Genomic DNA, 27982 nt, shown 5'->3' with positions numbered 1-27982 from the left:
AGCGTATTTTACTGCTAATTTACTGCTATAACATTAATCACTTCACAAGTATCAACAAAGCTCGCCTCATACATGACTAAACATTTATAAGAATGGAGTTTATTTAAACTGAATAGGAAAATACCTATGGTAAACTATTCCTACATACTCATTACGCATTAGAAAAAGAAAAAAGATGAACTCATTTTATTATAATTATATGTATACATTGGGTCATTATATTATGTAATAAGAGTATTTAACATGTTATAATTTTAGCTCTGTTGTAACATTAGAACTCTTAGCAAAAGTGTAATCAACAAAATGTTGTTAAATTTCAGAGTATGTCATAAAGCTTTCAAGAATGAGGCATAACACAAAAATGCAAACATAAGATTCTAATGCAGCTGAGGATGACCTTGTAAGAGGTCGAAACCGGTCCTATTATACACGTGATATTCTATCATACATGTGATAATAAATAAGTATTGATCAGGTGGAACTTTTATTTCTTTTATGACATTTGGTGGCTATCAATACGGAACAAAAATGAAATTTATAAATCAAGATACTGCTACCCTATATCGACCTCCACCACCAGTCAATCAACCCCTTCCTCCAACGTCTTCCTTCATCCCATCACCTCTAACAGCTGACCTACTCCGAATTTTCACCACCTCATTATGCAACATCTCAGCCACGCTTCACCTCCTCCTTTCACACATTGGAACTCCAGTTTGAACTTTCACTACTTCCTAGCCCACATCTTCTCAACCAAGAAGCCCTAATCACTTCTCCACCTAATACCAAATCGCATTACCCACCTTCCTCAATTCTCACACCTCCCAGTTCTCTTCACTTCTCCCGGCCCGAGTGAGAGCGTCACTCACTAGGGGAACCGCCCCGCCCTTGGGCGGGAAATGAAAACGTGAAAACGAATGCCTCCATTGTATGCACTAGCTGTGCGTCTTGGTAGGTGTGCTAGGTACCAACTGATGAGCCCAACCTAGCACACAGGGGCAAAACGCTGGCAACCAGGAATGAGTTAGCTAGAAAATTTATAATGTCCAATAACAGACCATTTATATTGGTATTATAAATTTACTCATTCGGGACAAATATTTCAGATTCCCTATGGGAATCAACATCTATATCAAGTGCTGCATAAGTCAAGTCTTTACCATAGAGACATAGACACACTCCTCAAGGAATCGCTTGTGAAGACTGCAGAGGAGTACTGTGAAAAGTCCAGGAGAATGGCACTGAGGTTCAACAAATTGTGGGACGATTGCAAGGGTCTCCAGGAGATGATACAGGGTCATCTTCATAATTTTTCATGGCAGCCACGTACAAAGAGACGGACTTCTGAAGAGAAAACTTTAGCTTTGGCTGCGTAGAATCGGAGAACAAAAATGTACTGCTTTCTTCTGTGCTTAATGACTCTACCCAGTTAAAGGACTTTACATGGACTCTTGATGAACATCCCATTACAGCGGGGCCTAAGTGAAATTCTTCTTCAACACTTGAAGAGTGTCATGGAGAAGCTACAAGAAGATGACTCCTGATGTTTGATGAGATGGCTCTGCAGCTTGGGTTTTACTACGATGACAACAAGGGATATATTGTAGGATATAAGGATTATGGTACTGTACTTCAGGAGTATGGTACTCCACATACAAACAACCAGAGTGCTGCTCATGCTCTTGTATTCATGATTCAGGGTATCGGACAAAACTGCTTTATTTTCCTTCTCTAAAGGCTGCACAAGAGCAGTAGTGCTTGTAAACCTTATACAGTATGCTGTGAGAACCATATTTCACCATGAGGTTCTTGTTGTTTCTACTGTCTCTGACAAGCACCCTATAACTAATGATGGCAGAAGTAAGGAGGATATAAAATGCAGACTAGCACAAGCGAGGAATTCCTTTCTTAATAAAAGTAATCTGCTCACTGTGAACATTGATATAGGATTTAAAAAGATATTTCTGAAGACATTCATCTGCAGAGTGCATTGCATGGAGGTGAAACATGAACAAAATATATCTCCAGAAGAAAGACAATAGAAGCTTTTAAAATGTGGTGTTATGGAAGAATGCTGAAGGTGAAATGGACAGATTGAAGATGTTCAGCTGGTTTCTGAGAGAAGTGTAGGTGGTAAGAATGGTAGGAGTAGACCAAGGCAAGAATATGACAAGCAGATTAGAGCAGACGATGGATGTAACAAGTTACATAGAAATGAAAATGTTAGCACAGGATAGGGTGACATTGAACGCTGCATCAAACCAGACTATGGACTGATGACTCAAACACTAGCACTGTTACAGGAATGGAGAGACTGTGTTCTTCACTGAAGGTTTCTTTCATGTACATGAACCTTTGGCATTTGAACCGAGATTCCCAGGAGAATTTGTTTGCTGTGGTGAATGGTAAATGTGGTAACAATGATTCTCCAAACTTCATTCACTTCATAGCTGTACTGAAAAGTGCAGTTTTACATGAATTGGGGTCACAACAACTGAAAGGGAAAACTGCAAATACGATAATGGTTTATTTCTGAGCAACCTTCAGACTTTCTTGGGAGGGCCTCACATTCAGCATTGGAGGAGAATCTGAGCAATCTGTGGAAGAATCCATGATTCCTGCAATGAATCAACTAACTAGTAGAAAATTCAAATTGTCCTAAAAGTCCACAGTAGTACATTAGAGTAATATCATATGAAGGTCTACAGACAGGCACCTCCGTGTGAGTGTGTGTGTAGGTGTGTACGGGTGTGTGTGCAAGTGCATGTGTGTGCATGCGCACGCACGCGCGCTTTTGTTGTGAAGCAGGTACTACATGACTTTGAATGCTCATGGTGTCAAGGTTTTTTAACCTGTAGCATTGAGGAAAGGAGCTCGGACAAAAAGGTTATTGAGCTGTGTGAGATGGGTGGTGGAATAAACCATCTTACTTTCCCAAGTAGAGTGCATGAATACCTTTACGATCTGCAAGAGATAATTTCAGAAAATGTGGGAAAACATAGGCCATAAAAAGAAATGTGCAGGATTTAGCGAGTAAGATTTGGACTCTTTTCTTGCTAGTTGCTTTACGTCGCACCAACACAGATAGGTCTTATGGCGATGATGGGACAGGAAAGGGCTAGGAGTGGGAAGGAAGCGGCCATGGCCTTAATTAAGGTGTGAAAATGGGAACCCACGGAAAACCATTTTCAGAGCTGCTGACAGTGGGGTTCGAACCTACTATCTCCCGAATACTGGATACTGGCCGCACTTAAGCGACTGCAGCTATCGAGATCGGTGATTTGGACTCTTTGCCAAAAATTTGATTGAACTAAGGCGAAGGCACTCCATGAAGAAAGTCCACTTTCTGGCCGACTGGAAATACAAATGAAACTTTTCTTAATAATGTCTGGTAACTGGCACAGTTGTAAGTTCCAGGTTAACCATGACAGTGTCACGTATGATCACTGCCGTGGGATTAACTTCTGTATAAAACATTTCTGTGTAATGTGTGTTCAGTGACGCTGGATTAAGTTAGCCATAAATCGTTTCTGTGTAACATGTGGTCACTAGTGTGGGATTAAGTTCTCTGCAAACCATTTCTGTGTAAAGTGTCGTAACTGGCAAAGGATTAAGTTCCTCATAAACCACTCCTCTCTAACAAGAGGTCATTGGCATTGGATTCAATTCCCTGCAAACAGTTTCCATGTAAAATGCAGTCACTGGCTCGAGATTAATTTCCCTTTAAACCATTTATGTGTGTTGTGTCTTCACTAACGCAGGATTATTTTCCCTGTGAATCATTTCTGGGTAATTTGTGGTCACTGGTTCTGAATTAACTTCCATGTAAACCATTTCTGTATAACCTGTCTCATCACCATCATCACCATAATTAAGGTTTTGCCTTGTGTTTTGATATTTGTCAACTTGATTGAGCTTACGTATAGTACCGGTACAAAATATTTTGAACTTCGAAGTATCATTTCACTGATCCTTTTTGTTGTACCTTCTGGATGTTACACGGCAAACATTTGCTTTTGTTGCCTTTTTCTTATATACTGTTATGCGACAGTATTTGGTGATTGTATGAGATGTGAGTAGGTAACTTGATGCTGTATACGATGAATTTCTTACATTCCATGTTTATATTTTTGTGTGTAGGAAGTGAAATCAGAATTATAGGCATTCTTAGTGTTAAGAAATATTATTATGACCATCAATTTCTCTTGTGTTGAACTAGTAGTTGCCAGTATATAACTGTGTTTGTGTTTATGTATTTACGTGCTTCTTACGCGTTCTTTTGAATATGCCGTACATGTGTGCATACATTCAAAATCAAACTGAGTACCTATATACATTATGTTGTGCTTTACTTCTTCGTTCCTTCATCCGTTTTCCATTCCTATATATAAAGTAAGTGGGAAGGGTTCACCGAGAGAATGAGGTTATGTTAGGTCATGAGTTAGATAAGCAAGGGCTTTTGAGGCTTTTATATGATCTGCATTCACATTTTCAGTATTCAGTACTACATTCCTTATTCAACAGATGTTCTTTAAAGAAATCTGACGCTGAAACAACAATAGAGACGAGTTTCAAAAAGGAAGCACTGCCAACACACAAATAATTAAAATATGCTTTTCAAGTAAAATAGGCACGGGAGTAATTTGTGATACCGCTTTCTTATAGAAATAGAATCACCCTCTCCATTATAAATAAGAATTGAACGAAGTAAACTCGGTCTGGACCTAACTGTTATTTATGTTTAAACAACAACCATTGTAGCCCCTGTTATTATCCATTTTATTACGAGGTACAAGCAAATACAGTGTATTTGGTACAAGCTTGTTGATTTTTTTTTCCCCCCTTAATCTGGTCATTGTACCTTCCATTACCTGTTTTCTCAATAACCTTTAATGTACAGGAGTATAATCTACTGCAAATAACTACATAGGACTATGCGTGGAGAATTATAAGATTCCATAATGTATCCAAGTTGTTAAAGATTATAGGAAACTTTCCCCGTTGTGGGAAGTTCTATACGTTATCGCAGCAATTTGTACGCATGGTGTTGGCAACACACCCGATAAGGAGATGATTTCAATCACTATATTCTTAACATATTTTCTCCTTATACAGGTACGTTTAGTCATACTATTATATACCATTTGGTGTACATAAATAAATTCAAAGAAACTGTAGGAATATATCATGTTAAAAATCATTAAGATGTTATCTCGCTGGAACATAGTGTGCTACTCACTCATATATGTAACGCAAATTACATTATTTATATTGAGCCAACACATTAGGCAAGAACTAAATTGCTAAATAAAATAGTCTTCAATAATGTCCGACTCCAGCTAATATTGCATACCCAATGTTGAATAAGATTAATCACTTTGATTGTTCATGTTACCCACACTCGTCTCAATTCCCATCCCTATCCCCAAAATATTAATTTTCAAAAATGCGATTGTCGTTGGAACGATCGCAGTACGTCGGTGGGTGCAGACTCCGGCGCCTAAGAGGCCACGGCTTCTCCGTAGTCCGGCAGTTCTGTACTCTGACCGGCCACCCGAGCAGAGGAAAGGTGGCCACGGGACGGGCCCACGGCCCTACCGTGGCTCTACGCCTCTGCATTCGGTTGGCGGGATCCCACCCGTCGGCTGCCCTGAGAATGGTTTTCCATTCTCCTGCACTAAGGCGAATGCCGGGACAGTTCGTAGTATAGGCCAGGGCCGCCCACCCCCTCACCTTCGCCGTAACAAATCTCCCGGACAGAGAGACGGTGTAACCGGCTAAGAGGCCCGCCTCCCCCTTCAGGGGAGAATTGAAAACGTTTAGTAGTAGTAGTTCCTAGTAGAGGCTACACCTGTCAATCGTTCACCTACTCCACAAACCTTCTGCACCATACCAAATCTTCCTCTAAGCACACCGATTTCCCCTTCAGGGGTTGAATGAAAAGTTGCATTAAGTTAGGTTAGGATAGCAGTAATTCACAAAATATTTCTTTAATTCATTGAGAGTTAAAAAGAATATACCGGTACGCTATATCGGATATTAAGGAGTGGCTTTATAACAATGAACGCTTTGAGTTGCTACTCTCTACTTGGAGAAAGCATGATGTGAACTGGTAATACCTGAAGTGTTTCGGCTAAATTGCTGCCCATACGAGTCAAACCGATGGGAGCGCAAGTTTGTTGGTTTGTTCGTGGTACTCTTTTACAGTTAAATTCCACTGCAATTCTCCAAGTGGAAATCGTAATTTCTTTCATGTAGTTGAATGAATTGAGGTTATACTATCTTACAAATTTTCCAACAGGTGATTTGTTGTTACCGTAAATTCGACAATATTTCTAGTTGTTTTTATGTTGGTATCAATAAATCCTCCTGTCACTGATCATAGAATTTGCAATAGACATCGTCCCATTAAGGCCTAGTATTTATAATGATAAAAATGTAGCCTACATGTATAACCTACAATATTTGTACTTAATATGTACAGTATTCTATGATTAAGTACTGATTAAATCCATTTCAAAAACTCGTTTGTTGAATAAAAAGGATGTTAGAGCAGCTATTTCTTCAATTTAGTTTTAAAGGTCCCTTAATAAATACAGTACATTTGACCAAATCTGATGATAAGATTTATGCATTCATTCCATGTCAGGTTAGCTTCTCCTAATGCTTCTGCTTCTTCTTCCTCTCCTTCTCCCATATATGTACTGATAAAATGGACACTCCCAAGCTTGCTTGTGTTCAGCTCGTCTGATTTGGAGTGAGTATGTCCAACATTCTTCCACCCTATCCAATGACACTTAACTTTTCCGTAAGGCAGCCTCAGCACTTCCTTTCAAGTTTGCTTAGTACGAACTCTGCCTCTCTTCAATAGCTACAGCTTTCTATAATAAATGCTATTATTCATTTCTTATGCTGGGGTGACCATAACAGCAAAGCTGTTTTGATTCCATCTTGTAGCTGATGGGCACAACTTTGATAGATCCTCGCACTTACTCACTGCGCACGTTGTCTTGCAGTGCGACTCCTGCTCTCTGCCTCGGTACGTATCTGTTAGCAATATAGATGCCATCCTCGGAGGCCCGGGTTCAATTCCTGGTACTGCCATATATTTAAAAATGGCAGAATGGCTGGTATGTGGTTTGAAAGGTACATGCAGCTCACCTCTGCTGGGGGTGTATGAGAAAAGAGCTGCACCACCTCGGGATTAAGGAAGTCTAGTTTATTTATTTATTTATTTTTTATTTTACCCCTGCCAACCTAAGCAACGTCCACCATCTCTGTTACATGCATTCGCTGGTCATGTTTTTAGTGCCTTGCCCAACATTTGGAGGCTTACCTTAGGGCAGGCCGGATAGTGGTATTGTTCACTTTGCCCTTTAACTTCACTGCATCGGCATATGACGCGAAACACCAGTAAGTGACCGCCAGTTGATCCATCCAACACTGATTCAGTGCTTGACATTTGCTCAATATTAACATTAGTTGTAATAACTTATCCAAGATGTATAGGTCTTGTCCATTCCAGTTATCTTTACCTTTTTCACTCTAAACACAATATTTTTCCCCTTCATTGCCTCCTGGATGTCATATTTTCAGTCTGCCATTAAAAACTCTTGCTGGCGCAATACTTCTGGAATCTCTCCCACATTTGATTTTGGGTGTCATTATCGTTGTTCTGCACGTCCTGGACCATATAAGCCCAGATATCATCAATGAGTTGTTGTGCTGTCTCTTCATCTCACAGATAAACCAGTTAGGCCCCATTCACAATGCAAACATAACCGTAAACTTAAAGACGTAACATAACAGTTAAATTAACGTAAAATTTGTGGTATTCACAATGGAGGAACGTAACATGGATGTAAGGAGTACACAGCAGCCAATCAAAACACTGCCCTGTTATTTAGCATGGAAGTCGTGTTTTAGGCTATCTCGCAGTTTTGTGTGGTATTTTAATATATCGATGGAATTAAACAACGTGGTAGAGGAATTCATATTACTTCAGACATCTCTTGCTTTGCTGCTGGGAGCTATGTAAGTTTACATGAAAAGGCGAACTAAACAACGGTGCAGAAATTGGGTTCATCCCTTGAATCAAAGAAGGTTATTTCAGGGCGATTTTGGTAATCTAGCGTAAGAAATGACCCTCATCAGTTCATTTTGTACATGTGGATGAAACCTGAACTGTCTGACACTATCTGACGATTTAATTCCCCTATCCTAACAAAAACAAGTGTAAGGTCTTCTTTACTGACATCTATGCGCCTAGCTATATCACACCGATGAGATGTTTGGTTCAGAAAGTTTTCGTAAACTTTTTTTTTTTTTTTTGCTAGGGGCTTTACGTCGCACCGACACAGATAGGTCTTATGGCGACGATGGGATAGGAAATTCAGAGGAGTTGGAAGGAAGCGCCCATGGCCTTAATTAAGGTACAGCCCCAGCATTTGCCTGGTGTGAAAATGGGAAACCACGGAAAACCATTTTCAGGGCTGCCGATAGTGGGATTCGAATCTACTATCTCCCAGATGCAATTTTCGTAAACTAGTAGTCTGTCATGATGTTAAGAAATATATAGGGGGACATTGTTTTTTCTATGACAGGGATTATCTCTCGTTCGGTCACCAGCGCTGCGAGCTTTTCTCCCGCCATTTACCGTCAGATTTAATTGCAACAGCATATTTATTTCCACGTTTTTTTTTCAGTACAGCGTTTTCACAATTTTTTTTCTTTTTATCATACATATGCACAAAGATTATTTTGAAAGAGAACACAAGTATTTCGTCGAAAGAAGTCATTTTATATCGAGCACAAAGTACAATATTTACGTCTGCTCTGATTTGCTTGTTCTTAAACCTAACGTAAAATTAACCGCAAGAGCTTGGAGTTTGCAATCCCTTAATTTTACGTTCTCGCAGTTAAGTTTACGACGGCGTATTGTGAATGGCTACATTAGATAACATGGCTGCTAAATTCTAAGTTAAAGTTAATTTTAAGTTTACGTTACGTTACGTTTGCATTCTGAATGGGGCTTTAATCTTCATAGTTGGTCCGATTCTGTTGTTTAACGGACAACGTAGCTAAAGCTCTCCAATCGAAAGCCCATTTTGAGATGTCAGAGGCTAATCAGGGATGACCTTGCAGTCCATGAACTGTCTCAGCAGATCATTGGTGAAGGGATTATAGTCAGTTTACGTACATATGACTCCCTCTTCCACTTGGTCTTGTACCAATGATAAAGTCTTTCCTCTGTAAGTGATAAGGTGCTCTTCCTTCTTCTGAAAGTATCTGTTGAGTACAGCTAGATTATATGCTGACACAAACTGGAGGATCTCATATCCCTGGTCATTCCTCATTCCTAACCAAAGCCTCGATGACATTCAGAATAATCCTAGCCAGTCTGTCAAACGTGACCAATAAGATCAGCCAATGCAATCTTTTCTCTTCATGTGGCATCTGCTGCAGTAGGTGATCGTAGTCCTCCCAGAATATTGGGTTATGATTCCATCACAGCAAGCCTGTGGTGCATATGAAGAAATCACCTTCAGGCAGGTGGTATCATTCATGGCTAATTTCACTGCCATGTGACGGTCGGTGATCCGTGTGACTGAAATAAGCCTTCTAAGAACATGACTGGCGAGGATGATTCTTACACCATTTCTTATTATTGTGTCACCATTGTAGAAGTTTTTAGCCTTAGCCCCTGTTTCTGGCTTTGCCTCCACTCCACTATGTTTCCTGCACAGCTGCCATGTCCCATTTTGCACCTTTCTAGAATGTCTAATGTTCAAATTTTTTTCCGGTGAACATGCCAACATATCGAGTGCTGCTTCTCAACTCTGGCAGCGTATCTCCTGCTTTCTGCCCGGAGTCAGGTGTCCTTTCTTTTTGCCTCAGTTTTACATCATGAGACAGAATGAGATAGCTTCCAGTGGCATTTACTCCACTGAAGGGACCATCACCCCTCCTAAATGAGTTCATCTGCACCAAGGTGTTGGCACACTTGGGAAGTCAGATTATTTGCCACCATCCAACACCTGGCGTTGACTTTCTGGCTGTACGGTCTACTCAATTTCCATAGCCAGATAACTCTATAGTAATGTAACTTTTTAATCAAATTTGAATGGGACGTACAGTCAAAAGCTTTGCTAAGATCACATAACATAATCTGAGGAAGCCTCTTGTTTTCTAAAGTGATGAACATGTCATCAAGTAGAGAGTCAATTGCTTTAATAGTAGATTTTCCAATTTGAAATCCAGAGCTTCACATTCATACATACATACATACATACATACATACATACATACATACATACATACATTATCATTATAGACTGTTATGCCTTTCAGCATTCAGTCTGCAAGCCTCTGAGAATTTACTAAACGTCGCCACAATCCTCGATTTGCAACTAGTGTTGTGGCTTCATTTAGTTCTATACCTCTTATCTTTAAATCGTTAGAAACCGAGTCTAAACATCGTCGTCTTGGTCTCCCTCTACTTCTCTTACCCTCCATAACAGAGTCCATTATTCTCCTAGGTAACCTATCCTCCTCCATTCGCCTCACATTACCCCACCACCGAAGCCGGTTTAGGCGTACAGCTTCATCCATCGAGTTCATTCCTAAATTAGATTTTATCTCCTCATTCCGAGTACCCTCCTGCCATTGTTCCCACCTGTTTGTACCAGCAATCATTCTTGCTACTTTCATGTCTGTTACTTCTAACTTATGAATAAGATATCCTGAGTCCACCCAGCTTTCGCTCCCGTAAAGCAAAGTTGGTCTGAAAACTGACCGATGTAAAGATAGTTTCGTCTGGGAGCTGACTTCCTTCTTACAGAATACTGCTGATCGCAACTGCGAGCTCACTGCATTAGCTTTACTACACCTTGATTCAATCTCACTTACTATATTACCATCCTGGGAGAACACACAACCTAAATACTTGAAATTATTGACCTGTTCTAGCTTTGTATCACCAATCTGACATTCAATTCTGTTGAATTTCTTACCTACTGACATCAATTTAGACTTCGAGAGGCTAATTTTCATACCATACTCATTGCACCTATTTTCAAGTTCCAAGATATTAGACTGCAGGCTTTCGGTACAGTCTGCCATTAAGACCAAGTCGTCAGCATAGGCCAAACTGCTTACTACATTTCCACCTAACTGAATCCCTCCCTGCCATTTTATACCTTTCAGCAGATGATCCATGTAAACCATGAACAGCAAAGGTGAAAGATTACAGCCTTGTCTAACTCCTGTAAGTACCCTGAACCAAGAACTCATTCTACCATCAATTCTCACTGAAGCCCAATTGTCAACATAAATGCCTTTGATTGATTTTAATAATCTACCTTTAATGCCATAGTCCCCCAGTATGGCGAACATCTTTTCCCTCTGTACCCTGTCATATGCTTTCTCTAGATCTACGAAACATAAACACAACTTCCTATTCCTCTCGTAGCATTTTTCAATTACCTGGCGCATACTGTAAATCTGATCCTGACAGCCTCTCTGTGGTCTGAAACCACACTGGTTTTCATCCAACTTCCTCTCAACGACTCATCGCACCCTCCCTTCCAAGATGCCAGTGAATACTTTGCCTGGTATACTAATCAATGAGATATCTCGATAGTTGTTGCAATCCTTCCTGATCCCTTGCTTATAGATAGGTGCAATTACTGCTTTCGTCCAATCTAAAGGTACCTTACCAACACTCCACGCTAATTTTACTACTCTATGAAGCCATTTCTTCCCTGCCTCCCCACTATACTTCACCATTTCAGGTCTAATTTCATCTATTCCTGCTGCCTTATGACAATGGAGTTTATTTACTATCCTTTCCACTTCCTCAAGCATAATTTCACTAACATCATTTTCCTCCTCCCCATGAGCTTGGCTGTTCACAACACCACCAGGATGATTTCCTTTTACATGAAGAAGATGTTCAAAATATTCCCTCCACCTCTCCAGTGATTCCCTGGGATCTATTATGAGTTCACCTGAATTACTCAAAACACTGTTCATTTCCTTTTTCCCTCCCTTCCTAAGATTCTTTATTACTGTCCAGAAAGGTTTCCCTGCTGCTTGACCTAGCCTTTCCAGGTTATTACCAAAATCTTCCCATGACTTCTTTTTGGATTCAACAACTATTTGTTTCGCTCTGTTTCTTTCATCTACGTACAAATCCCTGTCTGCCGCGGCCCTTGTTTTGAGCCATTTCTGATAAGCCTTCTTTTTGCGTTTACAGGCTGCTCTCACTTCAGCATTCCACCAAGATGTTCGCCTTTTCCCATCTTTACACACAGTTGTTCCTAGGCATTCCCTTGCTGTTTCTACTACAGCACCCTGTATGCCATCCATTCACTTTCTATATCCTGAACCTGCTTTCTGTCTACTGTTCGAAACTTCTCACTAATCATATCCATGTACTTCTGTCTAATTTCCTCGCCCTGGAGATTTTCTACTCTTATTCGTTTGCAGACAGATTTCACTTTCTCTACCCTAGGCCTAGGGATTCTTAGTTCACTACAGATCAGATAGTGGTCTGTATCATCGAAAAATCCGCGAAAAACTCGTACATTCCTAACAGATTTCCTGAATTCAAAGTCCGTTAAGATATAGTCTATTATGGATCTGGTGCCCCTAGCCTCCCATGTGTAGCGGTGAATAGCCTTATGCTTGAGGAATGTATTCGTAACAGCTAAACCCATACTAGCACAGAAGTCCAGCAAACGCTTCCCATTCCCATTAGCTTCCCTATCTTCCCCACATTTACCAATCACCCTTTCGTATCCTTCGGTTCTATTCCCAACTCTCGCATTGAAATCGCCCATTAGCACTATTCTATCCTTGCTGTTCACCCTGTCCACGATGTCACTCAATGCTTCATAAAACTTGTCAACTTCATCCTCATCTGCACCCTCACATGGTGAATACACGGACACAATTCTTGTCCTAATTCCTCCCACTGACAAATCTACCCACATCATTCGCTCATTTACGTGCCTAACAGAAACTATGCTGCGTGCAATGGTATTCCTGATAAAGAGCCCTACCCCAGACTCTGCCCTTCCCTTTCTAACACCTGTCAAGTACACTTTATAATCTCCTATCTCTTCCTCATTATCTCCCCTTACCCGAATATCACTTACTCCTAGCACATCCAGATGCATCCTCTTTGCTGACTCAGCCAGTTCTACTTTCTTTCTTCCATAAGCCCCATTAATATTGAAAACTCCCCATCGAATTCCATTTTGTTCGCCAAGTTGTTTCCAAGGAGTCTCTCGCCTGTCAAATGGGAGTGGGACTCCATTACTCCCATAGGTCCGAGGCTTGCTTAAAGTGTTCTGAGCTCGGTTAATTCATGAAGCAGGATGCTGCCCTACTTGCACATAGTCCAAGTGAGGATCTCTCCTCTAACGGGTTATGGACCACCGTTGAATTGTATAGTCCTAGACGCCTGAGCACAAGGAGGGCCATGACTCAGAATATGTCCGAGATGCCTACTCCCATTCCATAGCAACTGGTATCCCGACTCTCAGGACCACTTACTAGGCCACTCAGCCGTTGCCCATGGTTCACGAACTAGGACGTGACTACAGTAACCCACAAACATGAACCATCCAGAGCTTCACAACTTAAAAAGATTATCAGTTTCAAAAATGTTTACCAGTTGCCCTATCGTAATGAATTCTAGAATTCTACCAAATACTCTGACAGCTGAAAATGCCAGTAACTGCTTGCCTTGCTATGTACAGTACAAACTTTCAGACTGGTACTGCGTTTATTCTTGAATAATTTTGTGTTTTGTGGAACACTCCAGCTTCCAAACTGTTATTAACAGAGATACTAGTATGTTTAATAACCTGATCTACACTCACCAACAAAAACAAAACAAAAACATTTTTCAGATTAAATTAAATGTTAGTCCGTTTGAAACCTAGCCTGTGAATTGGAACTATCTGGTGATTGCATAACATAGAAATAGTGATCTTTTCTAATTCAGGCATGCTGAATATGGAACTGAAGTGTGTTTTCCTGTATCACATCAGGTTTCTTTGCAATATTGAAAAGCATATACAAGACAGTCACGCATATCATATCAACTGTATACATAGAGCCAAATGGTCTGAAATTTGTCACTCATAAACCTGGTAATATGTTGTAAACTGGCAAGTCCACGGTTTCAATTGTATATCTTGACTTATTTTAAGAATCTTTGTTTTGTCCCTTTTCTCTTGCGAGGTGTCATTCTTCGATAACCAGCAGTAATCTGCCAGCATGTTGGAGTTGGTAGGGAATTAATCCACATATGAAGAGAACATGTGCACCTTTAAGCTCATATTTCAGTCTAAATCCTGGAAAGAAGCAGGCATTCTGTCCACCATTTGTTTGTAGTCTGGATCCTCTGTATTGCCAGGAACGATTTTGACTACATCCCGGAATGCTTTCCTTGTCGAACAAACTTCTGCCCACATTGAATCCTCAAAATCAATATCAGAGAACTTCTTTCTGGTATCTGGACGCGGGAAGATACCCTCTTTGATTCTGGCATTGCTGATGCCTGTGAATCGATGACACACAGACTAGAAACATTCACCTTCATTGTTCATAGCATTAATGAATTGTTTCGTAAGTCCGAGTTTGATAGTAAACAGAGGTAAGTGTCTGTACGCATATAATTTTAAAATGGCTATACACAGTGAAATACATTTCTCACTTTATATCAAAACGACAAATAGACAATGTTAGCATAATATAAGGAAGCACAACTGACTTTATTGCACATAGTAAATTGTTGGATGTACCTATATTCCCCTCCTCCACCCGCCCTGTATCACAAATGACCCCTGACATTCTAATCCTCTCCCCTAACCTAGCAACGAACTGTAACATCACTATGCTACCTTCAATCGGCAGTGACCATGTTCCTGCCCTATTAACCATCATAAATGTCCTAACTAATCCATACTAACACACCCGACGTCCTCCACCTGTCAGACAGTAAAATCAAACTAATTTGGTCAGGGGCGAATGCTTGTCATGAAAGTCAGGCTTGCTCTTCCATTCGTGAAAGTTGGTGGGGTAGGACATGCATAGTTCTGAATGAATAAAATTTATAAACCGAATAATCGCTAAATCACATGAACATTTTAATCATCGGTTACATGAACATGCATTCAAACTCGTTACATCACATCTTCAAGAAAGGCAAAAGAAAAACAATCAGATACATTTTATAATTGTTACGGGGATACCCATGGAGCAGAAAAAGGTTAAAGAAGGTGCCGGGGTGATTCGGTATATCTACAGTATCAAGAATTGAATTAAAATTTTAAAACGTTATATTTTTCTTTTAAAACTTCAAACTTAACAATCTTTCACTGAGTGAACACAATAATATATCAGGTACAATGACAAACTAGAAACAAGACAAGACAGATCCAAATTTTAGTGATTTTTACTAATCCTGGGCTTCAAACACCTCGCTTCACAATTTCAGCGCTCCCAGCTCAAGTTTACAAAGAGCACAAATTTATTCAAGGGCAGAAATCCCCTAATTCATGGAGCACTTGCTCCCGAAATACAATTTCTAGCCTTCTAGAGGCACTCTTTACAATTACAAAATTTGAAAAAGAGCTAACAAGCTCTCAGTTCCATACTGCATACTCAAGGCAACATTACATCAATCTGGGGTCTCTCAAACCACCATTTACAAATGGAACTGATTTTTACAGCTGTAATAAATATCCAACCAATGGGCCTTCATGTAATAAGAATAAGAGGTTAAATTAATGGCCCGAACACAAAATGAAGGAGGCGTATACTTGGATTCCTAAATATGAACACCAAAAAGAATCTAAGGGGCTCTAGGCCGATGAAACAGGGGCTATTCCCAAACTACTGAGGTGACTCGTATAGAAATTACTTTAACACATTACAGGCAGAAAACCGTCGCAAAACAAAGTCACCTCAAACCAAGATGAAGGGGAGCTCGAGAGGGTACATCACTCTTTATCCCCGATTCAGAATTAAAGATTGTATGAGATTTTTACATTAGCTGGAAGATGATCTACATTTAGAAAAGTAGGTTACATAGATAAAGATTCGGACCTTTCCCTCGGATTAAACTGCGGAGGTAGCAAGAAGGAATAAAGTTATGTGGCCATTACCTTGAAGATGTTCTAGCTGCCGACGAAACAGGCCGCCCGCCTCCTGCTTAACGCACACACACACTCAGGTAGACGTCGATCAATTGGCCGTGAAAAGCCGCAGTTTATAAACCCTCAGGGAAAGTTCGAGATCATTCAAGAATAAACCAGCCACACCCTCTCAATTTAATTGGTCAATTTCAAAGTTACACTCAGAATCGAACAAGAAGCCTGTGATAGGTTGAAAATTAATTACAGAAATTTTTCATTGGCCAGATTCAAAACTGGCAGAAAGGAAAAGGAAATATTGCCAACCCAAAAAAAATGAACATCAATCAGTAAAAAAAACTACAAATACAAAACTTCTTTAAACATATATGTTCTTTCACTTTGCACCAGGGTGCATGATGATAGTTTTTTGGTAGTGTCGTCTGTGGAGAAAAGTCCAAACTTCTTCATATATAGCAAACAAAACTAGGAGAAATTCAGTCAGTTTAGGAAACTTCACAATAACAAAATTACTCAATATTTTAGTGGTGACGCCTTCTGATTAAAGTTACAAGTTGGTGTAGTTTCAGTTTTACTGTTTTACCAGTAGAGGAGTACATTTAGGCGCTAGTTTTCAATGTGCGGCATTGAGGTGTACCTCCTGGTACAACAATTATTAACAAATCATGACACGCCAGTGATTATAGAATTTAAACAAGTGAACGTCAAACTATGTACACAGAAAAATTGCAACTATTTATTAGATCTTCCTAATTGAAAACAAACTCTACTATGCGGCTTCTTTTTACAAAACTATCAATAACTTCATCATAGAAAGAGGACTGTAATCTAATTTTTGGAAGCAATCCTTTTTCAATCGACAACATAGCTAATAATGATGGCCTCTCCTGACCTTGAGTCGATCTGTAATATATATTAATCCAACTCAGTCTTGAAAAAGAACGTTCTGCAGAGGATGTAGTAGCAGGAATTTTTTCTACAAGTTTGATGAGCTTGAAAATTCCTGGCGTACCCATGTACAATTTATTAGTATGCATGAACTGCATTAAGTCTGAAACACTTTTCTCTTTAAAATCAGAAGATGAATACATCACACTTAATTCGGTTTTTAAGCAAACATTGTAAAAAAAATGACCCATAGGTCTTTTCTAGGGCAGTAACATAACTATCTGGAAGCCTATTTCTGTGCTTCTCAAACAAATCCCAATCCACCAGCGAGAAGAACACAAATTTCTCTATGCATTTAAAATGCTCTCCTATTTGGACAAGTACATTGTAAATAATTTCATTGAATAGACTTTTGTATTTTGATTTTTCTGGTTCATCACTAATTCTTCGATTTTTAGAGCACGGCTGTCCTCCATAAACATCAATTTCAGTATCAACATGTCCATACAAACTATCGAAATCTTCATCTCTCATAGACTGGATATTTAAAAAGAGCTCCTCAACCTTCTTCCCATAGTACTGAATATCCAGACTTTTTGTTTGTAAAATATTGAACACAGTATCGGAGAATGAAAGAATCTTGGAGAAAACTGCCAGCAGAAATCTAGTGTTGAACTTAAGTAGGAAGAACAAAAATCCTTGTGCTTTCAATATAGTGTCTTCATCCCAGTCGTCTGAAGTATCCTGTACATGTTGAAAGAATCTCACCAGCGTATCATAATATTCCTTCAGAGTATTAATAAGAAGTGAAGCAAAATTCCATCTCGTTGGTGCTACTGTTGGCAACTTCTTCTGAACAAAATCTCAAAGAGCAGCTGTTCTCTTTGTAGACTTTGAAAAAGAAAAAAAAAAAAGCAGTAAGTCCTGACATTGTTTGGAAGAAAATTGTACATTCTTTGATTTTTGAAGCAGACTGCGGTAGTGTTAAATTCAACAGGTGGCTATAACAATGCACAAATCTCGCATATGGATACTGGTCTTGAAGTGGTTTATTAAGCCCATTCACATGACCGGCTAAGACAGCAGCACCCTTATATGTATGAGCCACAATTTTTTCCTCACAACTGAACTCTTTTAAAATAGCACGAACATGATTTAAGAGGGCTCCAGCAGTGCGATCTTTACTAACGTCAGCAAAACCAAGAAACCTCTCGAATTTCACCACTGTCATCTACAAAACGGAGTAAAGTAGAGAGTTGTGACTTATTAATAATATTGGACATTTCGTCTAATATTATTGCCACAGAAGTTGTTTGTTTAAGCTCCTCCTTTATTCTTCTCACAATTACTGAACTTATTTCTGCTATTAAATCATTTTGGATTGCAGACAACGTCCCTCTAAAAATCGCGGAGTCTTTCAGATGAGCTGCCAGAAGAGGATCATATTCACTTGTAATATGTAGAAGTTTGATGTAATTCCCTCTGTTTACGGAAGTTGCAGACTCGTCATGTCCCCGAAATGGTAGTTCCTGTTTTGCTAAAAAACACACTACATCGATCAGTCGATTAAGTATGTCACGAATTTCTTTTACCTTTTCATTATGAAGTTGGTCACTGATGCGTTTCTGTTCATCCAGCTGGTGGTCGAACCCTGTAAGCCCAAAGCTATTTAACTGCAAGGAACACTTCATATGGTTTGCAGATTTCTCATGTCTTGTAATGAACAGTGTCAAGGTGTTCAAATTGTCAAAGCCACTTTTAAACCATACACCGATATCAGCAGAAAATAGTAAACACGGCCAGCAAAACAGTCTATTCAGTTTCTTGGACCCTGTCAACCAGTGCGTTATCATATTGAGATACAGAGAATGAACGTACATATTCTCTATTTTTCTTCCTGTGTTGTGTCTTTAAATCTGGCAGCGCTGGACAGGGCCTGCCATTCTTATTAATGTCTGTTTTCTCTTGGATTGTCCTCCGAGAAAATGGATTTGATAACGAGCGTAGCATGCTCGGAGAAATCGCCCCTCGATTGGGTACCATACAGGCAAACAATAACATACATAATACACAATACTGACCCACCTACATCACCGCATGAATTTCATGACGTAATTAAGGCATTAGAATCCGCACTAATTACTGCCAACCGACTCCATATTCCTTGCCACAGCTCCCATCCCTCCAAAGCTTCCCTCCCACACAAAGTTCTCCAGCTATTAAAATATTCCCATGAATTTTACAAGGCATACCTCCGCACCTGTGACCCTAATAACTTCCGCAAACATAGAACTACCCTTAGACATGCTCGTTCATTAATCAAGGGTATGAAGAGAAAAGCCTGGGCAAATACTTGTACTAAATTATCCAACACGACTGATACTCGCAAATATAACTGACACACATAAAGAAATCCTACCCCCATTATCCAGTAATACATAACAAATCTGCACCCAATGATCTTAAAGTAAAGGCCGATATTTTTTCAGATCATTATAGAGTAATTTTCTCACCGTCTTCTGACCCCTATTTCTACCATCCTGACCACGCTGTAATATCCGAATATGCGGATAGCAATCAACCTCCTCTTCGACCTAGCTTTGAACCTCCTTCTGCTCTTGATTCCCAACATCCCCTAAATGCTCCTATTACAGTAAAAGACATAAAAGACGTACTCAGGACCAGAAAGAACACTGCCCCTGGTCTAGATAACATTACTTACCGACACATCAAAGAAGCTCCACATCTCTTCCTACAACTCCTAAGTGCAGTATATAATATAATTCTCCATACTGGATTCTTTCCTGCACATTGGGGACATGCTACTATTTTGTTATTTTTAAAACCTAAAAACTACCATCCCTCCTAAATTCATACCATGCTATCAGCCTTCTAACAGTGTATTCAAAAAATTTTAGAAACCATCCTCGCACGCCATATATATTCCTATCTCAATTTCCTCCATCTCATACCTCAATCGCAAACCGGTTTTCGTCCTCAGCACTCCACACATGATCACATCTTTCATATCTCTGCATCCCTCACAAAATATTTACCTCCCAAAAACCGGGCAGCCCTTATCAGTCTAGACGCTGAGAAAGCCTTTGACAAGGTATGGATTGACGGACTGATATTTAAACTTCGTCACCTCCCCCTACCTGTGACGATCACCCGTTTCCCCGCCAAGTTTCTTAAATCCCACACAGCCCAAATCAATATCCATAATACATTATCTTACACATTTCCTATTAAAGCAGGAGTCCTACAAGGTAGGCCATTGTCACCGCTTTTGTATATCTTGTTTTGTATCGTTATTCCCCAACCTCTTCCCCCACTCAGATTATATCAATTTGCTGATGACATAGCAATACTGGCTCGATGAACTAATAACCCATAACTGCAATCCCAATTACAAACCTACTTAAATGAGCTCGAACAATGGCTGAATATTTCGCACATCAAAATCAATAATTCCAATATAAATTTACTCATTCAGAACAAATGTTTCAGGTTCCCTATGGGAATCAACATCTGTATCATCCTATGGCCAAGCAGGCATCAATCTTTGGTAATGAGACCAAGTTTGTCATAGTGCATTGGCACTGCTGGTGGCTACAATTAGCCTACGCAGTGGCCTCCACGGTATGCACTAGCCATGCGTCTTGGTAGGTGTGCTAGGTACCAACTGATGAGCCCAGCCTAGCACACAGGGGCGAAACGCTGGCAACCAGGAATGAGTTAGCTGGAAAATTTATAATGTCCAATAACAGACCATTTATATTGGTATTATAAATTTACTCATTCAGGACAAATGTTTCAGATTCCCTATGGGAATCGACATCTATATCATCAAAATCAATGTAAGCAAAACCCAATTTATAATTTTCGTAATCGTATACGTAGATGCCATCCTACTAACCAAATTTACGTAACCTTACATGATCAACACCATACCAAAACCATCACTCTTACTTACCTAGGCATCACTTTTCAAAATAATTTAAAATGGAATATACATTTGGACCAGATTTACAAAAGGACATCCTGCAGGTTTCAGCTCCTCCGCTGGTTGTTAGGTCAAACCTGGGGATTAAAACCAACACAAATTATTAATACGTACAAAGCTTTTGTTCAACCTGTTATCACGTACGCCTCCTTATCCTGGACATCAGCCTCCCTTCTCCAATACCTCGACATATTAAAACTAGACTGTCATGCCATCCGACTGGCTTATCGTCTCAGACCAGAAACTAGACTCGAAGTAATAAATAACCTTTATACATTCCACAAAGTCCTTTCCCATCTACATTCTATTCGTCTTCGCTATTTACAGAATGCTGTCTCACGCAGCTCATCTGAACCTTTAGATGCACTTAGCCTTTCTCCTCTCGCCACCGCCACCCTTCCAAACCAACCAACACCTTTTATCAAACCCTTCTTCCCACCATCGACCTCAGCCCACAGTTAAAGCTAAACGCACATAAAGTTATGGGCCACTGCAGATAGCACAATTCTGACTGAGGTTCTTATTCTGGTTATTTTTCCATTGCCACCTTACACATTTAGTGGAATTAATGGCGATAACACCGCCATCTCTTACTACATTTGTGTTCAGTGTATGTGTGACCTCTCAGAACTTATGATGACTTGGCTTTTTCACTTAGACAAGAATTGGTTAATAATATTATGTAATTGCCTGTATATTTAAATTCCGAACATGTTTATCATTTCATTCCATATTCTTTCACTTCAAGAAATCTATGTTCACAGTTCTTATGTTAAGTTTGTAGTGCTTCGTACTTCAAGAAACAGACTTTCATTCCTGATGACGTGTTCTATAAAACAAGACCTTTTTTAACCTTTCGTAAAACATGTGCTATTAACACACACTCATATAAAACATTTCACAACAAATAATTGTACATGTAATCGGCCAAAGTGTCCCTTTGTTGGACTGGAGGCCCGCTCCACTCATGGGGAGAATGAAACAACTATTTGAATAAAAAATCTCAGTGTTCATCTCTCCCTACTCTAACAGGTCTCTTCTCCTAGTGTGGATTACTCAATTCCACACATCAACATCTCTTTTTTTCGCTGTCCTGGTGGTACCTCATCTCTAATTCATACCTAGCCGGCTAAAAAAAAGCATGTAGGCCTGACGCCAAGAAGCCAGTCGGCCTCCCCTAAACCAATATGTATACCTGCATAGTCCACGACATTCCTCTTTCACTTTCTAATCTCGAAATTGAAAGAGAGCTTATCAAATACGGCATATACAGTGCGGGCAGGCTCCACGCAGGCGCAGAACCATCCAGAGACGTTCTGCTAGACATCTCCGAGCCCCGTGATTACCAGTACATCCTAAACAATGGTGTAACGCTCTATGACAACCCCTATAGGACTGAACGGACTCCGCGGTATATCCAATTACAATTAATGGACACCTCACCAGCTCAACATGCGACAGCACCACTATAGGAACTGCCGCAACAACAGCCGCCGCACCCTCTCCCCTACTCCCAAAACAACCACCACTACCTCTAATAAACAAATCTTCTCTCCTGCCCCTAGCACCACAATGGTCATGACCAATCCATCCTCCCTCGTGACTTTCTGGCTCCCCGTACCACCCACCCCTCAGCATCTGACCTCACAGCAAGCACCCCCGCACCCACATGGAGATGAAACTGCCACTTCTACTCGTGACACAGCACCTCCACCATCACCCTCAACAATACCGGAGAACAGCAACAATTATGGCTGCGTTATACGCGGAGTGGATCCCAGCATCCCACCAGAAGATATCGCAGAAAACCTATGGAGAACAGGAATCCCCATCCAACGCGCGTTCAGAATCCGGAACGCAGACGGGTCTAACTTTCTAGTGCGTCTCCATCTTCCAATCCACGAAGTCGTCCAGCACATAGTTGACCACAACTACACCTGCACGGCCGGCACCACCGAGTGGAACACTCCTGTTCCCCTATTCGCACTATAACCCATCCAACCACATCCAGACGTCGTCCCTGGCTCACCCCAGCACCACTAACTAGTTCACATCCTCGCTACCATTCACCAACCTCCCCCCCCCCAATGAATACCAAACAACCACACCCCCTAACTTCGAACTTCTCCATCTACTTCTTACCTCAATTATGAACTTCTCCTCACTATTCCAAATCCTCGCACTCCACATTATTCCACACACCCTTCCCAGACTATAAACACCTTATATATCTTAGCACCATTCTAATCAAAACTGTAAAATCAAATCTGTAATAACTGTATATGTAATCACTGCACATTCCAAAAAAAAAAAGCACAGAGCATACTACACCCCTTAGCTAGGAGGCCAAATCTTCACATCTCCAATAATCTCTCCCCCATTACCTTTCTCCCAACTCCAGCATCCTCCAAACCCCACCAAATCTCCTTGCCAGAGAGAAGGCGTTACCTACTAAGTGGCCTGGGAAGGGGAATGAAAACATCCTCCCCCCCCCACTCTCAGTGTTTGTGCACAGTATATACTATGTCACTCACCACCACCAGCCCTACAAAAACTACAACCACCACCACAGCATCTCTTTCACAATCTAGCTACACACGCATCCCTCCAGCCCATTACAGGGGTGTCTCCTGCCCAAGCACGGACTTTTCACTAACTCATGATACCACCAGCACCTAAATGTTCATCTAGGCCCAGGACTGCAATCAAAGGCCAGAACTCCATCCCGCTCAACACGACTCCTCACGGAGAAAAGCCTTGGAAATCCCTCCAGCTACTGCAACAAGGGAACAAGGACCTGACATCATGGACACAATCCCTCCAACTACAAACATCAATCCTTCAAGCGAATTCCCTGCCATCTCCCATGCTCGTCGCCCTACCACCAATTCCCGCACCCTACGGAGACCTCCAGTTGGCATCCACAGCTTACTCCTACTCAACCCTACCTACGAATTATGTCCACCGGGTTCTCACCAGCGGAGTGTCTATCTACCCTCACATCCACAGAGCGGAAACGTCCCGTGGCCCAGTCCCTCAGTCAATTCGATGTGAACGGTGCCTGGTCTACAACCAGCACACTACCACACACGGCACCGCCAAACATCCGGTGTGTAGTCACTGCTCTGAGTCGCATCCCACTACCTGCTGTCCCAATGTCCAACACCCGCAAAATGTAACACCTGTGGGGAATCCCATCCAAATTAGTCTCGCCAATGTAAATTCCTCCCTGAAACTCCTGAGAATTTCCCCGACATGCTCGCCCCTATCCGTACCATTGATACCCCTACACATCCAACACGCTCCCTCTTTCCACCTCCGACCTCAGGAGACATCATCTCCTTTATCACCATTTCATTCCTCAAATCCATCCAATGCACCGTACCCTAGTCCCTGCTCAGCTCCAAACAGTCGCCAACCAGACCTTAAACATGCACTTCCAAACATCCCATTCCGGCCTCAACACCTACTTCAACTTTATCCCCCTTGAAGCATTAGTTTGATATAACACTAGTCCCTTCCAGAAGCTGGTCCCCTACACCCATCTCCATCATCTTAATCAACATCCAATCCTTCCACTCCAAATGTCTCTACCTCCAAACTCTCACCATATAATACCCCTCACACGTCCTCCTCCTGAATGAAACCATGCTGCGTCCCCATCATTTTACCCACCTCCCTGGCTTTACATTTCTTTGCGCTGACCACCCCCATGACGTAGGCCACGGGGGCTCAGCTATCGCCACTCACTCATCAACCATACCCCTCCTGATCCCCTTTCCTTCCCCGACCCCTTCGCTGTAACCATTTACTTCCGATCCCAAATCTTTCACCTCGCTACAATGCACCATCGGTCACACATTCCCTTACCTCTAGAGTACCTCACCTATCTCTCTGACACCTTCCCCTACTTCCTGCTCTTCGCTGACCTCAACCTCACCTACCGAACCAGCCGTGAACTAAATGACCTCTTGAAAGTTCAACTCCTACCCAGCATTGGCAGCGAACACGTTCCTGTCCTGCTCCAGATTCCCTCCAATAACCACCGTCCTACCCCTCCACCACCAGAGCCCATCGTTAACTTTTCAAAGGTAGACCGGCCATCCTACCGTACCCATCTGTCTCGGGACCTAGATAACCCTCCTATTTCCTTCACTGACCATCAATCCGTCAACACCTCAATACCTTCATCAATACCACTATATCCACTGCTTCTGATGCCAGTATCCCATCCACTCTCAGATCTCCCTCACAGCCCAGACTTCCACCACACTTGTCCTTCTACAGAAGTTCTCCCAGACCATTGTCCGAGAATTCACATCCTCCCGGGACCCATATTTCTCACATCTTCACCACCAAACACTCTGAATCATCTGCAACTCTCTCGCCACCCATTCGCACCATCTCTGGGCCCAAACGTGTGCCACCCCCAATTCTCTTCACACCCATCCCTCTAAATATAGGCAAAAAAAACAATACCTCCCTAAGCTCCAAGTCCACATCCCTATATCCGATTCTCCATCATGGCAAAGCTCTAGCCAAAACCACGGAAAAACTGGATATCTTTGCCGAACACTTTCACAACAGCTTTCACCATCACATAGACCGAAATTCAATCTGTCCTCCCTAAATCCCGGAACACCGCGCAAGGACATGACAAAACCCATTACCTTCACATACTTTAAGCCCCATTACCCTTTCTAACCATCCTGGCTACCCTCTATACCTTCATCCTCAGAACTGGCTCTTTTTCCCAAATCGTGGAAACACACCACCATGCTCCTCTTACCAAAACCAGGCAAACCACTTTCTGCGCTTGTCGCCAATATCCCCATCATTCTCATCACCATCTTTGCAAAAATCCTAGACAAGACCCTAGTCCATAGTCTCCATCTTCACCTCCCCATTAACCATCTGCTCCCCCCTTCCCCATTCAGTTTCCATACCCGACAATCCAAAACTGACCAAATCCTACGCCTTGTACAGATCATTTCAAATGATTTCAACTGCACCTGTCCTGCACTTTTCACTTCCACCTTGCCTTTGACTCCATCTGGCACCCTGCACTCCTGTTCAAACTCCGATTCTTTCCTACATCTGGCTCATTTCGTCCTACCTCTCCAAACGAACCACCCAGATCTCCATCACCCAACATCTCTCCTCATCATTTCCCTCACCCTATGTTCCCCAAGGTTCACCTCTCTGCCCACTCCTCTTCATACTGTTCGTTGCCGACATTCCCCAACCTCCCCAATCGCTCCAATTTGCCGATGACACTGCCATCCTTGCTCCTCTCTATTCCGTTCAATCCATTAACAGTGATGTCCAGCCATACCTAAATTCCTTCATATCTTGGTGTGACCGATGGCACCTCAAACTTAATCCTACCAAAACCCAAGCTATTCTCTTCTGTCCCCGTCGTGGCCTGTCCAGGAGCACCCGTGACCCCAACCAACTTCAAATCCACATCCGAAACAACTCCAACCGAACTCTACCCACGCATAAGTACCTTGGAATACATTTCAAACAATTCCTCACCTTCCGTCCACATTTCGTTCACCTCAAAACCAAGTTTGTCACCTGGGCTCGTCTTGTGCATCGCTTGGCTGGGACCAAGTGGGGTATGAATTCTCCCTCCTCGTCCTCACCTAGAAATCCTTTCTTCAACCCCCTGTTATTTATGGCCTCACCGCTTGGGCAACCGTCGTCCATTCCCATCCGAACGTCTTCCGCACATCGAACATCGTACTGCCCGCCATGCCCTATGCCTTCCGTTCACCTACCACACTTCTGATCTCTACGACATCGTCCCCTTCCCAAAACTAGATACCTACGTCTACATCCATTTCCGACGAGCAATCCAATGACCCTCGCCCGAGATAATCCCATGCCTAACCACCTCCTCCGCGGAACACAGCCTCCCTCGCCGCACTTTGACCAGACCCCTTATCACCTATCCTGTTCTCTCCCCATGAGCTAGGGTGGCAACTATGCAGAGACTGTGACGGATACACTAAAACCGATTCCTGCCCGCACCTACAGTTAGCATCTACACTCGACATTTCATCAGACAGCTCCAACAAGCGGGGTGTTCCAGGATATTATCCTCCACGTTCACCTCCCATGCCAGCACACTATGCAGTTAATTCATTCATTTCAATTATAGGTCCATTCTATGTCTACTCTATCCTCCCCCTCTTCACAGTATCCATCTTACATCTTTCTCCAATATGAATGTGTAATCAGCTTATCCATTATTTCAGTAAATATTAGATAAGCATTCATATAGAATATTAATTATAAACACATTACTAATTTATTCTGGTTTATTATCACTCTTTATTATTATATAATACTATAATTGTAATAATAAAATTTCATATGTATCTATTCTTAACCACTCAATCCTGGGGCATGTGAATGTCACGCGCATGGTAGTCGTATCTATCGGTGGATGCACCTGACATTCATACTGAACGCATCACTTGTTCCAAAATAGTCTAGCTCTCCCATCTCTTGATATTTCTCTGTACTGCGCAACATATGAAACCTTGAGACTCGGTTCTCCCCCCGTGTGTGTTTCCTTTGGCCTAGAGCTGTATCATTGTGATAAGATACGTCTTGTTTCACATTGCCAACTTTTGTTTCAAGTGAAAGCATAGCAGGTCCGAGTACTTCATATAATCTCACGTCCGAATAACTTGTAGAATGTTTAGATGAACCGGGTAATAGTAATATTGTAGTATTTGATAGTGGTAGTGAGTGTGACAGTGATGAAAGCGATGAAGATTTTTTGCCAAAAATAGGCCGTGAAAATTACGACGTAAATCTACACAGTGACGACGATAGTGATGTTGAAAATGAAAAAGTCTTGCCAGTGAAGCGTTAACGTACACAAGAATTCTGGAAATGGGACAAT

The 27982-nt window shown here is 41.5% G+C and overlaps 1 long non-coding RNA gene across 1 annotated transcript in view; it reads left to right on the top strand.

Moving 5' to 3' along the window:
- Positions 1-1137: 1137 nt before the first annotated feature.
- Positions 1138-27982, top strand: part of LOC137498549 (uncharacterized) — a 42052-nt gene continuing 15207 nt past the window's right edge. Inside the window, exon 1 of the long non-coding RNA XR_011017827.1 lies at positions 1138-5115. This is a non-coding gene — a long non-coding RNA (uncharacterized lncRNA). The remainder of the gene's footprint in view (positions 5116-27982) is intronic.

The sequence above is a fragment of the Anabrus simplex genome, chromosome 2, assembly GCF_040414725.1.
Source record: "Anabrus simplex isolate iqAnaSimp1 chromosome 2, ASM4041472v1, whole genome shotgun sequence".
NCBI lineage: Eukaryota > Metazoa > Arthropoda > Insecta > Orthoptera > Tettigoniidae > Anabrus > Anabrus simplex.
This window is presented reverse-complemented; position numbering and strand designations above follow the sequence as displayed.